We start from the raw sequence: 13,301 nt of genomic DNA on the forward strand, positions 1-13,301 counted from the left end.
CACATGGATTTCATTTTTGCTTTTAAGACCAATGTGTAGTTTATCTTGTTTCTAAAATTTATTTTTATTAATTACAGTTTATTTGCTTTGTATCCCAGCTAAAGTCCCCTCCCTCATCCCCTCCCAGTCCCACCCTTTGGCCCTTGTCTTCTCCTATGCCCCTCCCCCAGTCCAATGATAGGGGAGGTCCTCCTCCCCTTCCATCTGACCCTAATCTATCAGGTCTCATTAGGACTGGCTTCTTTGTCTTCCTCTGTGGACTGATAAAGCTGCTCTCCCTCAGGTGGAGGTGATTAAAGAGCCAGCCATTGAGTTCCTGTCAGAGACAGTCCCTGTTCCCATTACTAGGGAACATGCTCGGAGACTGAACATGTCATGGGCTACATCTGTGCAGTGGTTCTAAGTAATCTCTATGCACCGTCCTTGTTTGGAGTATCAGTCTCAAAAAAGACCCCTGTGCCAGATTTTTTGGTTCTGTTGCTCTTCTTGTAGATCTCCTGTTCCCTCCAGGTCTTTCTATCTCCCCCTTCTTCCATAAATAAGATTCCCTCCACTCTGCAAAATGTTTGGCTATGAATCTTAGCATATGTTTTGATGCCCTGCTGGGTAGAGTCTTTCAGAGTCCTTCTGTGATAGGCTCCTGTCCAGATCCCTGTGGATGCAGAGAAAAAGGAACCCTCCTCCACTGCTGATGGAAATGAAAACTTGTATATCCACTTTGGAAATCAATCTGGTGCTTTCTCAGACAATTAGGAATAGCGCTTCCTCAAGATCCAGCTATACCACTCCTAGGCATATATCCAAAAGATGCTCAAGTATACAACAAGGACATTTGCTCAACCATGTTCATAGCAGCTTTATTTGTAATACCCAGAAGCTGGAAGCAACCCAGAAATACTTCAGTTGAGGAATGGATACAGAAATGTTGGCATATTTACACAATGGAGCACTACTCAGCAATTAAAAACAAAGAAATCATAAAATTTGCAGGTAAATGGTGGGTTCTAGAAATGATCACCATGAGTGAGGTATCCCAGACCACCCATGGTATATACTCAATTATAAGTGAATATTAGACATATGATATAGGATACTCATACTAAAATCTGTACACCTAAGGAAGCTAATCAAGAAAGAGGACTTTGGTAAGATGTTCAATCTTCATTAGAAAGGTAGTTTATCTTAAAATGGAAAGCTGCTAAAATGAATCTTCTTCCACCCTCCATCTCAGTAAGGTACTCCTTCCTCACCCAAGACATGTTCTCTGTAATCTCCAGCCATAGGTGTCCCCGATTGGTATGCAGCTAAATTAGCTACTTGCCAGCTATCATGGGCCAGAATTCAGCTGCTGTCATTCTGTGATAAGAATTACAGGTGGGGAAGACAGATAGCCAGGAGTTAAATGAGTGAGCAAAACTCTCATGTGAGGTGAATGTTTTTATGTTTTATTATGATATATTAATTATAGATTTTATTTTTATTCTTTTAGGATGAATTTTGTTCAAAAATGAATGCTGAGATAAACACCGACTGGTAAGTGATCATGTTTTAATTCTGGCTCATTCTGTTGAGTGTATATTCTACAGTCATTCTAGCATCATAATGCTCAAAATAAGTAAGAAACATTTCGTTGTTTTTCATACCTGTGGGTTTGAAAGAATATTAAAATATTAAGCCGTGAACTCTGGAAAATGTTAATGGATACATGTTTAAGTACCCTATTTGTTCTTTTCATCTAACAGTTAATTTGAAAAACATACAGGAATGAGAGAAGTTAATGTAGTAAGTTAGGGGAAGCAGGCCTTTTGACGTTATTTGTGAGTTGTAAAAGTGGAAGTAACTGTTATCTCAAAATTGGAGGATTTATCATACAAAAGAACAGTCCTGTTTCTTTCCTAAACAATAATTTATATACTGTGTGGAAGGTCCCATACACCTATATAACAGGGTTGCAAATCACTGAAACACAGACACCTCACCCTTTGCCTTGTGAATTGCACTAGGTAGTTTGTTCAAGAGGTGTTTTTGGTGTTTGCGCCTCTTTTTGTGTAGTGAAATATTTCTTTTTTTTTTTTTTTTATTTTATTTTATTTTATTTTTTTTTCAATGCAGTTTATTCAGGAACATTGAACAATCCTCGGACCCCGGGGAAAGCCAGCCCACAGCTTAAATAGCCTCTGGGTAGCCAACCCAGGCGTGCCACGGGGGCAATGCAGATAGGTCCACATACATGGAAGCAAGCCAGATCCTCGGCCTTAGCCAAATGTGGAGTTGTTCGTGACAGAGAGCACTCACCATCGGGAAGGTGGAAGGCAGAAACCAGCATAGCATTCCGCAGCTCTCTACAGTTCCCCCTTTTTGTTTTAGACGCATCAGGCAAGAGTAGAGGTCTGATCTCTGATATTAGAAATAAATTGGGACTTTGTACAGATGTTCATTTAGGTGTCATCCACCCAAAGAGCATCAGACCCGTCCAATACCTTTTTCTCAGAGGCGGGACCTGGGGCATCAACCCGCATGCAATCAGACATGCTCTTCTCTGGGTCCAAAGCGGCTGACCCTGAGTGCAGTGCTTAGCCTCGCATCCTGAGCATATCATTTTAGCTTTTTATGGTATCCAACCATGCTTGGGGAGAATGTCCTGCTTCAATGGCTGTAAAGGCCTGAATGATCATGGCTGCATCACACTGTTGTGAGACTCTAATCTTGCATATATACCACAGGCAAACCAAGGAGACCAACACCAGAAGGCCTGCTAACACTCCCATGCCCGCCCATTCCTTCAGGTGATTCATGGCTGCAGCAATCCATGTTGATAATCCTGTGGCTAGTCCTGCGTCCACTTCGGTAGAATTTACTGTGACAATGGCCACTCTCAGCTGCTCCATCGTAGTATCGAATTCTCCAGTCCAATTACCTAAAATATAGCTCGACAATTGTTTAGACAGATTTGCAGCGCAGGAAAAATTCTCATGTTGTATGCTAGTGACACAAAGTCCAGCATACTTTCATTGACAGCCAGGTTGAGCGATTTGCCATGGGGTATCAATTTGCTCCTGCAAGAGGTCAATCCTCTGATTGAACACCATCAAGCTTCCTTTTAGTTGAGCATTAATTCTTTTATGTACAACTAAGGCATGAGCTACATTGGCTAAATGATTATTCAGGGTCTGAGCAGTCTGCCCAGTATGACTCATGGCTAATGCCCTGGTGGTAGCTCCAACAGCCGTCAATGAGATGGTAGTAACAATGGTGGCTGTAGTTCCAAGATCCCTTTTCTGTCTGAAGAGAGTCATAGCGTGAGGGGCATCAATGGGCATAGGCACCCAGTGAGGCATGCGAGTAACCAGGGCATACCTAACTTTACTAGCATTCCAGCATTGGGCAAAAAAGCAAGTATCATTACCACAATTACTTGGCTCTTTCTGGCTAATAATGAATAAAAATGGGGGATATAGACAAACAGGTGTGGGCTTATAGGAAATATTATGAGAAGCCTTAACCCCTCGTTGGAACATCCTGCATCAGTTCTAGAACTAGCAGTGGTGGTGTCCGAGGTCTGAGTAGGTTCAGGAGACCATTGCCCCCAGGGGCGAGACGTGCTCCATGCCAATTGACTAACTCCATCTTTTCCTCCAATTTTGAAAGTCATTTAAGGTTCTTAAATTATTTTTTTCCCTTTTTTCTTAAATTTTTCATCAATTACACTATTCATTCTGCATCCCCCCATAAGCCCCTCCCTCCTCCCATCCCAATATCACCCTCCCTCCTCCCTCTGCTTGCATGCCACTCCCCAAGTCCACTAATAGGGGAGGTTCTCCTCTCCTTTCTGATCTTAGTCTGTCAGTTCACATCAAAAGTGGCTACATTGTCCTCTACTATGGCCTGGTAAGGCTGCTCCCCCCCAGAGGGAGGTGATCAAAGAGCAGGCCAATCAGAGTATGTCAGAGGCAGTCCCTCTTCACATTACTATGTAACCCAATTGGACTCTGAACTGCCCTGGGCTACATCTGTGCAGGGGTTCTAGGTTATCTCCATGAATAGTCCTTGGTTGGAGTATGAGTCTCTGGGAAGTTCCCTATGTTCAAATTTTCTTGTTCTGTTGCTCTCCTTGTGGAGACCCTGTCCTCTCCAGCTCTTACTATTTCCCAGTTCTTACCTAAAATTCCATTCACTCTGCCCAACAGTTGCCCATCAGGCTCAGCATCTGCTTTGATAGTCTGAAGGGCAGAGGCTTTCAGAGGCCCTCTGTGGTAGGTTCCTAGGTTGTTTCCTGTTTTCTTCTTCTTCTGATGTCCATCCTCTTTGCCTTTCTGGATGGGGATTGGACGTTTTAGTTAGGGTCCTCTCTCTTGCTTAGTTTCTTTAGATGCACAGGTTTTAGTGGGTTTGTCCTATGTTGTATGTCTATATGAGTGAGTATATACCATGTGTGTCTTTTTGCTTCTGAGACAACTCACTCAGGATGATCCTTTCCAGATCCCACCATTTACCTGCAAATTTCATGATTTCCTTATTTTTCATTGCTGAGTAATATTCCATTGTGTAGATGTACCACAATTTCTGCATCCATTCTTCAATTGAGGGGCATCTCGGTTGTTTCCAGCTTCTGGCTATTACAAATAAAGCTGCTACAAACATGGTTGAGCAAATGTCCTTTTTGTGTACTTGAGCCTCTTTTGGATATATGCCCAGTAGTGGTATGGCTGGATCTTGAGGAAGCGCTATTCCTAGTTGTCTGAGAAAGCGCCACATTGATTTCCAGAGTGGTTGTACAAGTTTACATTCCCACCAGCAGTGGAGAAGGGTTCCCCTTTCTCCACAACCTCTCCAGCATGTGTTGTCACTTGAGTTTTTGATCTTGGCCATTCTCATGGGTGTAAGGTGAAATCTCAGGGTTGTTTTGATTTGCATTTCCCTAATGGCTAATGAGGTTGAGCATTTCTTTAAGTGCTTCTCTGCCATTCGGTATTCCTCTACAGAGAATTCTCTGTTTAGCTCTGTTCCCCATTTTTTAAGTGGATTACTTGGTTTGCTGCTTTTCAGCTTCTTTAGTTCTTTATATATACTGGATATGAGTCCTCTGTCAGATAAAGGGTTGGTGAAGATTCTTTCCCAATCTGTAGGTGGTCGCTTTGTTTTGATGACGGTGTCCTTTGCTTTACAGAAGCTTTTCAGTTTCATGAGGTCCCATTTATTGGTTGTTGCTCTTAGAGCCTGTGCTGTTGGTGTTCTGTTCAGGAAGTTTCCCCCTGTACCAATGAGTTCTAGGGTATTTCCCACTTTTTTTTCAAGCCGATTTAATGTGTCTGGTTTTATGTTGAGGTCTTTGATCCACTTGGACTTCAGTTTTGTGCAGGGTGACAAGTATGGATCTATTTTCATTTTTCTACATGTAGCTATCCAGTTAGACCAGCACCATTTGTTGAAGATGCTATCTTTTTTCCATTGTATGGTTTTGTCAAAGATCAGGTGTCCATAAGTGTGTGGGTTTATTTCTGGGTCCTCTGTTCGGTTCCATCGATCCACCATTCTGTTTCTATGCCAGTACCATGCAGTTTTTAAAACTGTTGCTCTATAGTACAACTTAAGATCAGGGATGGAGATACCTCCAGAAGATCTTTTATTGTAGAGGATTGTTTTAGCAATTCTGGGTTTCTTGTTATTCCATATGAAGTTGAGAATTTTCCTTTCCAGGTCTGTAAAGAATTGTGTTGGTAATTTGATGGGCATTGCATTGAATCTGTAGATTGCTTTTGGTAAGATGGCCATTTTTACTATGTTAATCCTACCAAGCCATGAGCATGGGAGATCTTTCCATCTTCTCATATCTTCTTCTAATTCTTTCTTCAGAGATTTGAAATTTTTTTCATACAAGTCTTTGACTTCCTTGGTTAGGGTTACTCCAAGGTACCTTATGTCATTTGTGGCTATTGTGAAGGGTGTTGTTTCCTTAATTTCTTTCTCCGCCCTTTTGTCTTTTGTATACAGGAGGGCTACTGATTTTTTTGAGTTAATTTTGTATCCTGCCACTTTGCTGAAGGTGTTTATCAGCTGTAGGAGTTCCCTGGTAGAGTTTTTGGGGTCACTCACGTATACTATCATATCATCTGCAAATAGTGATAATTTGACTTCTTCCTTTCCAATTTGTATCCCCTTGATCTCCTTCAACTGTCTTATTGCTCTAGCAAGGACTTCCAACACTATGTTGAAGAGATATGGAGAGAGTGGGCAGCCTTGTCTTGTCCCTGATTTCAGTGGGATTGCTTTAAGTTTCTCTCCATTCAGTTTGATGTTGGCTATAGGCTTGCTGTATATCGCCTTTACTATGTTTAGATATGTGCCTTGTATCCCTGATCTCTCCAATACTTTGAACATGAATGGATGTTGGATTTTGTCAAAGGCTTTTTCAGCATCTAGGGAGATTATCATGTGATTTTTTTCTTTCAGTTTGTTAATATGGTGGATCACATTGATGGATTTCCGTATATTGAACCACCCCTGCATACCTGGGATGAAGCCTACTTGGTCATAGTGGATAATATCTTTGATGTGTTCTTGGATTCGGTTTGCAAGTATTTTATTAAGTATTTTTGCATCAATGTTCATAAGGGAGATTGGCCGGAAATTCTCTTTCTTTGTTGAGTCTTTGTGAGGTTTAGGTACCAAGGTGACTGTGGCTTCATAGAATGAATTTGGTAATATTCCTTCTGTTTCTATTTTGTGGAATAGTTTGAAGAGAATTGGTGTTAGCTCTTCTTTGAAGGTCTGGTAGAATTCTGCGCTGAAGCCATCTGGTCCTGGGCTTTTTTTGGATGGGAGACTTTTGATGACCGCTTCTATTTCTTTGGGGGATATAGGTCTATTTAGTTGATTTACCTGGTCCTGGTTCAGCTTTGGTAAGTCAAATCGATCAAGAAAATTGTCCATTTCATTTAGATTTTCAAATTTTGTGGCATATAGACTTTTGAAGTAAGTCCTAATGATTGTTTGGATTTCCTCAGTGTCTGTAGTTATATCCCCCTTTTCATTTCTGATTTTGTTGATTTGGGTGGTGTCTCTCTGCCTTTTAGTTAGCCTGGCTAAGGGTTTGTCGATCTTGTTGATTTTCTCAAAGAACCAGCTCTTGGTTTCATTGATTCTTTGAATTGTTTTATTTGTTTCCAATTGATTGATTTCAGCCCTGAGTTTGATTATTTCCAGCCGTCTACTCCTTCTTGGTGTGTCTGCTTCTTCTTTTTCTAGGGTTTTTAAGTGAGCCATTAGGGTGCTTGAATGAGCTGTCTCGAATTTCTTCTTGAAGGCACTTAGTGCTATGAACTTTCCTCTTAGCACTGCTTTCATTGTGTCCCACAAGTTCGGGTATGTTGTGTCTTCATTTTCATTGATTTCTAGAAAGACTTTAATTTCTTTCTTTATTTCTTCCCTGACCCAGCTGTCATTTAGTAACAAGTTGTTCAGTTTCCATGTGTGTGTAGGCTTTTTGTTATTTCTGTTATTGTTGAGGTCCAGCTTTATTCCATGGTGATCAGACAAGATACATGGGATTATTTCAATCTTCTTGTATCTGTTGAGGCGCGCTTTGTGACCCACTATGTGGTCTATTTTGGAGAAGGTTCCATGAGGTGCTGAAAAGAAGGTAAATTCTTTTGTGTTTGGGTGTAAAGTTCTGTAAATGTCTGTTAGGTCCATTTGATTCATGACCTCTATCAGAGACATTGTTTCTTTGTTTAATTTCTGTTTGGTTGACCTGTCCTTTGTTGAGAGTGGGGTGTTGAAGTCTCCCACTATTAATGTGTGTGGATCTATATGTGCTTTAAATTTTATCAATGTTTCTTTCACAAATGTGGGTGCCCTTGTATTTGGGGCATAGATGTTCAGGATTGTGATGTCTTCCTGGTGGAATTTTCCCTTGATGAGTATGAAGTGTCCTTCCCCATCTCTTTTGATTAATTTTGGTTGAAAGTCTATTTTATCAGATATTAGAATGGCTACTCCTGCTTGCTTCTTGGGTCCGTTTGCTTGGAAAGTCGTCTTCCAACCCTTTACCCTCAGGTAATGTCTATCTTTGTGTCTTAGGTGTGTTTCTTGTATGCAACAGATTGCTGGGTTTTGTTTACGTATCCATTCTGTTAATCTGTGTCTTTTTATTGGAGAGTTGAGTCCATTGATGTTGAGAGAGATTAATGACCAGTGGCTGTTAGATCTCTTGATTTTGATGTTGACTGTGGTCATCAGGTTGTGTGCTTGGTTGCTTTTTGTTTTACTGAAGTGAGGTTATTTATTTCCTGTGTTTTCTTGAATGTAGGTAGCTTTCTTGGGTTGTATTTTCCCTTCCAGTGTCTTCTGTAATGCTGGATTTGTTTGTAGGTATTGTTGAAATTTGTTTTTGTCATTGAATATCTTGTTTTCTCCATCTATGAGGACTGAGAGTTTTGCTGGGTATAGTAGCCTGGGCTGACATCTGTGTTCTCTTAGGGACTGCATGATATCTGTCCAGGCCCTTCTGGCTTTCATAGTCTCTGTTGAAAAGTCAGGTGTGATTCTAATGGGTTTGCCATTATATGTTACTTGGCCTTTTTCCCTTGTAGCTTTTAGTATTTTTTCTTTGTTCTGTATACTTACTGTTTTGATTATTATGTGGCGGGAGGATTTTCTTTTCTGGTCAAATTTGCTGGGTGTTCTGTAGGCCTCATGTATTCTAATTGGCCTCTCCTTTAGCTTGGGGAAATTTTCTTCAATGATTTTGTTGAAAATATTTTCTGGGCCTTGGAGAAGGGAGTCTTCTTTTTCCTCTATACCTATTATTCTTAGGTTTTGTCTTTTCATATTGTCTTGCATTTCTTGGATGGTCTGTGTCAGGAATTTTTCAGATTTAACATTTTCTTTGACAGATACATCGATTTCTTCCATTGTATCTTCTACACCTGAGATTCTTTCTTCCATCTCTTGTAGTCTGTTGGTTATGCTTACCTCTGTAGTTCCTGTTTTCTTCCCTAGATTCTTCCTTTCCATTATTTCTTCCATTTGTGTTTTCTTTAATTTTTCCAATTCTATCTTCAGGTCTTGAGTTGTTTTGTTTACTTCCTTCACCTGTCTGATTGTACTTTCCTGTTTTTCTTTTAGTTCCTTCAACTCTGTTTCTTTCATTTCATTCAGTGTTTTAAGCATTTCCTTTCTAAAGGCCATAAACTGTTTGGCTGCAGCTTCCTCTATTTCTTTACGGATGGCAATATTCTGTTTGAGTTTATCTTCCTCTATGTCTTTACGAATCTTATTTGTTTCCTCTGTTATCATCTTCATGAGCATACTTGTTAGGTCATCTTCTTGGATTTCAGTTATGGTGGGGTGTCCAGGGCTACTTGCCCCTGGGTAACTGGGTTCTGGAGATGCCATATTGCTCTGTCTTTTGTTGCTTGAGCTTTTACGCTGGCCTCTACCCATTGTGTTACCTTAGGAGTTTGGGGTTATTTTCTGGTGGTTCCTGGGGATCCTGTGGTGGAGAGAATCCCCTTTGCAGAAAGCTGGATTTTCCTGAAGGATGTCTTCTCAGCTTTTTGGGTATAGTCCCTGGATGGCTGGTGTTTTTTCAGGAGTTGCTCACCTCAGGGATATAGACCTGAGTGGTAACTGTGGTCTTTGTTAGTCGAGAGGGTTCTCCTCTCACCCAGGGAAGTCCTGAGGGCAGCTGCCCTGTTTCTGGGTTTCTTGTTGCAAATTTAATGATCAGCTGCTGTGACCCAGTTGGACATCAGGCGCGCCTCAACTGTTTGTGCTTGTGTCTGGAGCACAGCTGAGTGCTGGCGCCTCGGCCCCACTAGACTGCTAGACTTTTTCTAGGGAAGGATTGGGTGATTTAGATCAGTACAGTTTCCTTCCTTCCCTGTGGATTCTCTGGAGACAGGGACTCCCAGTGTCTTTTTTTGCCCTGGTGCACACTGCTCAGTGTCCGCCAGCTGGCTGGCCACAGAAATTTGCCTGTGCCTGGAGCACAGCTATGTGATGGCGGCTCAGTCTCTGCCAGCTGTCTGGTGCGCAGAAACTGCCTGTGTCTGCCTTTGTGGCTTTTGGGAGTCTGAGTGGCTCCCTAAGCTGGGTAATTTTCCGGGGACCTTTTCAGGTTGGGGGTGAGCTGAGTGCTCTGAGATCAGACCCGCCGTTTCTATCTCTGGCGGCAAATCAGGCGCGCAGGCAGGCAGGGCTCTGTGCCGGAACCTGGGTCCCCGGCTCTGGCTCCGGGCTGGCTCCTGGGGTGCCCGTGGAACCCGCCCGAGTCTTTTTCAGGGGATGTCTGGGTGACCTAAGGCCGGTCCCAATCGTTTCCTGTACCCTGGGGTTATCTCTCGACTGATAATTCCAGTCTCTGATAGTGTGGTGCCCAAGGTTCAGTCTGGGACCGGGACCAGAGACACTGGCTTGTGGCTCTGGGCTGGGGCTGGGGCTGGCGGCAGGCAGCCAAGCGTCTGGCGGAACTGGGATCTCTTCCGCGGGTTAGCCGGGTGAGTTAAAAGCTGATTGAATCCCCCACTGTGGGGTATCCTCTCACCTGGGAAACACAATGACTGTGTTTTATGGCCGAGAGTTCTGATTGCTGTTCACTGTGCTGATCCTGCTGTGCTGCTGCTCAGAATGAGAGTCCTCCCGGCGCCGCCATCTTGCCCCTCTCGAAATATTTCTTAAATGCAAGATATCTGTGACCTGCTGTATGCAATGTGTCATTAAAAGTGGCTACCCAGAGGCTATTTAAGCTGTGGGCGGGCTTTCCCCGGGGTCCGAGGATTGTTCAATGTTCCTGAATAAACTGCATTTAAAAAAAAAAAAAGTGCAGTTGTGTAATTTTTAACATGATGATTCAGAAAAGGTAATGTATATTAATGCCTCTATTTTTTTCTTCAGAAAATATTGTAAATATATGTATTTAAATATATCTCATGGTAGGCAAAGAGGAGCTGCTTCTGGGGTTAATTGAGGAAAGCTTATTACATACCACTTTCTCTGACTGTTGCCATTCTGTGGTGATTTTTTCCCCCATAACATTCCTTTCTGCATTCAGTTTGTGAAGGGACACTATTTGATAGCACCGCAAATGAACATGATAAAGCTTAGGAATTCCAAACAACATGAGATTCAGTTTAAAACAAGCAGAAAGAAATGGTTAGTGAGCTTTGTAAATAATCTGTGAAAATCTTGAGAGGCTGGAATGAAGGAAAACGGAAGATGATGGAATGAAACTAAATGATTAGAAAAATGGGGGTCCAGGGGCTGTCTCTGACATAAACTCAGTGGTCTGCGCTTTGATCATCTCCCCCTGGGGGGTGCAACCTTGCTAGGCCACAGAGGAAAACATTGCAGCCAGTACAAATGAGGCCTGATAGGCTAGGGTGAGATACAAGGGGAGGAAGTCCTCCCTTATCAGTGGGCTGGGGAAAGGACATAGGCAAAGAAAAGGGAGGATGGTTGGGACTGGGAGGAGATGAGGGAGGGGCTGCAGCAGTGATACAAAGTGAATAGAGTGTTAATTAATTAATTAAATTAAAAAAGAAAAATACAAGAGTAGAAAAAATTCAGTTTGTAAAGTGGGAATTGAAAACATTTGGTTTACTCTATATTCATCTATTTATGATTGATTTTCTTAAAAATCTGCAAGACATGTTAAAAACTCATTCCTGAATATACATGGCATCTGTGTTCTTTTTCTTAACTGGACATTTCCAATTGGCAGTCACTTTACAGAGAAATACAATGTAGGATACTGTAGAAGGGCACAAAAAATACAACAATTATTCTTGAGGCCAGTACCAACGGATTCATCTACAAAATACCCCACATCTAAGGCTCAGAGAAGACTGCAGAAAAGGGTGAGAAAAGAGTAAGGACCAAATATATCAGGGCACGGGGGTCTTCTATAAGACTGTTTCTCCAAACAAGGACCATGTATGGATATAACCTAGAATCCCTGCTCGGATGTAGCCCATGGTAGCTCAGTAACCAGGTGGGTTCCCTAGTAAGGGGAACAGGAGCTATTTCTGACATGAACTCAAGGACTGCCTCCTTTACCTTCCCCACCCCACCCCGGGGGAAGAACAGTCTTGCTAGGCCACAGAGGAGGACATGTCAGCCAGTCCTGGAGATACCTGATAAGCTAGGGTCATATGGAAGGGGAGGAGGACCTCCCCTAGCAGTTGACTTGGAAAAAGGCAAGGAGGAGATAAAGGAGGGAAGGTAGGATTGGGAGGGAATGAAGGAGGGGGCTATGGCTGGGATACAAAGTAAACAACCTGTGATTAATATAAAAATAAAATAAATATTAAAAAAAAGAACATAAGAGCCAAAGGATCAGGAAGTTTTCTGTGAGATTGTATTTCCCAGTAATGGCTCAAGTTAAACCTGTAAGTTCTTACTAAGATGACTGACCAAACATGAGTTTAACAAGGACAAAATGAATATACATGATAAAGTAGACCTGGAAAGATTTACAAGGCTTCAGCCCTACACAGGAAGTATGGTTAGATAGGGAAAGCTTATAGCAGAAGAGGTAGTTTATTTCAAGGAAGAGTTCATCAATCAGGTTCTCCAGTGACAAATGGTCAGCCCTAAAAACATAAATACTCTGAACTGCCCTGGGCTACATCTGTGCAGGGGTTCTGGGTTATCTCCATGAATAGTCCTTGGTTGGAGTATGAGTCTCTTGGAAGTTCCCTGTGTTCAAATTGCACGTGGCACGCCTGGGTTGGCTACCCAGAGGCTATTTAAGCTGTGGGCTGGCTTTCCCCAGGGTCCAAGGATTGTTCAAGGTTCCTGAATAAACTGCATTGAAAAAAAAAAAAAAAAAAAAAAAAAAAACAAAGTGAATAAATTGTAATGAATAAAAATAATAATAAAAAAAACATAAATACTAATAACATTATATGCACCAGAGAGTTCATATTTAGAAACACACACACAGAAACACACACAATAACAATGAAATAAATTCTGGTTCCAGGGGCTACATGACCTTGAAGCTCTAGGTCACATTTATTTCTTTCCACAGCCTAAAGATGGTCTGACCACAGATGATTATAACTGACCATGTGGTCATCATGAATCACTGTTGTTGGACATCAGAAGTGTATTCCATGTACAAAGAGTAACATACAAACACATTTTATTCCAATATGAAGTGAAAGTAAGAGAAGATTGAAATGAAAAGATTTCAGAGTGAGTCTCATTTAGTGAAAACTTGGGATTTTCTCATGACATTGCTCTTTAACTTCCTCTGAGGTATTTTACATAGTTATGAGCGTTCCCATAAACATTCC

At 41.8% G+C, this 13,301-nt stretch overlaps 1 long non-coding RNA gene across 1 annotated transcript in view; it reads left to right on the forward strand.

Annotated features, from left to right (window-relative positions):
- LOC132647262 (uncharacterized) overlaps positions 1-13,301 on the forward strand; it is a 2,298,480-nt gene that overhangs the window by 318,455 nt on the left and 1,966,724 nt on the right. Inside the window, exon 2 of the long non-coding RNA XR_009585629.1 lies at positions 1,490-1,533. This is a non-coding gene — a long non-coding RNA (uncharacterized LOC132647262). The remainder of the gene's footprint in view (positions 1-1,489; positions 1,534-13,301) is intronic.

The sequence above is a fragment of the Meriones unguiculatus genome, chromosome 14 (genome assembly GCF_030254825.1).
Source record: "Meriones unguiculatus strain TT.TT164.6M chromosome 14, Bangor_MerUng_6.1, whole genome shotgun sequence".
NCBI lineage: Eukaryota > Metazoa > Chordata > Mammalia > Rodentia > Muridae > Meriones > Meriones unguiculatus.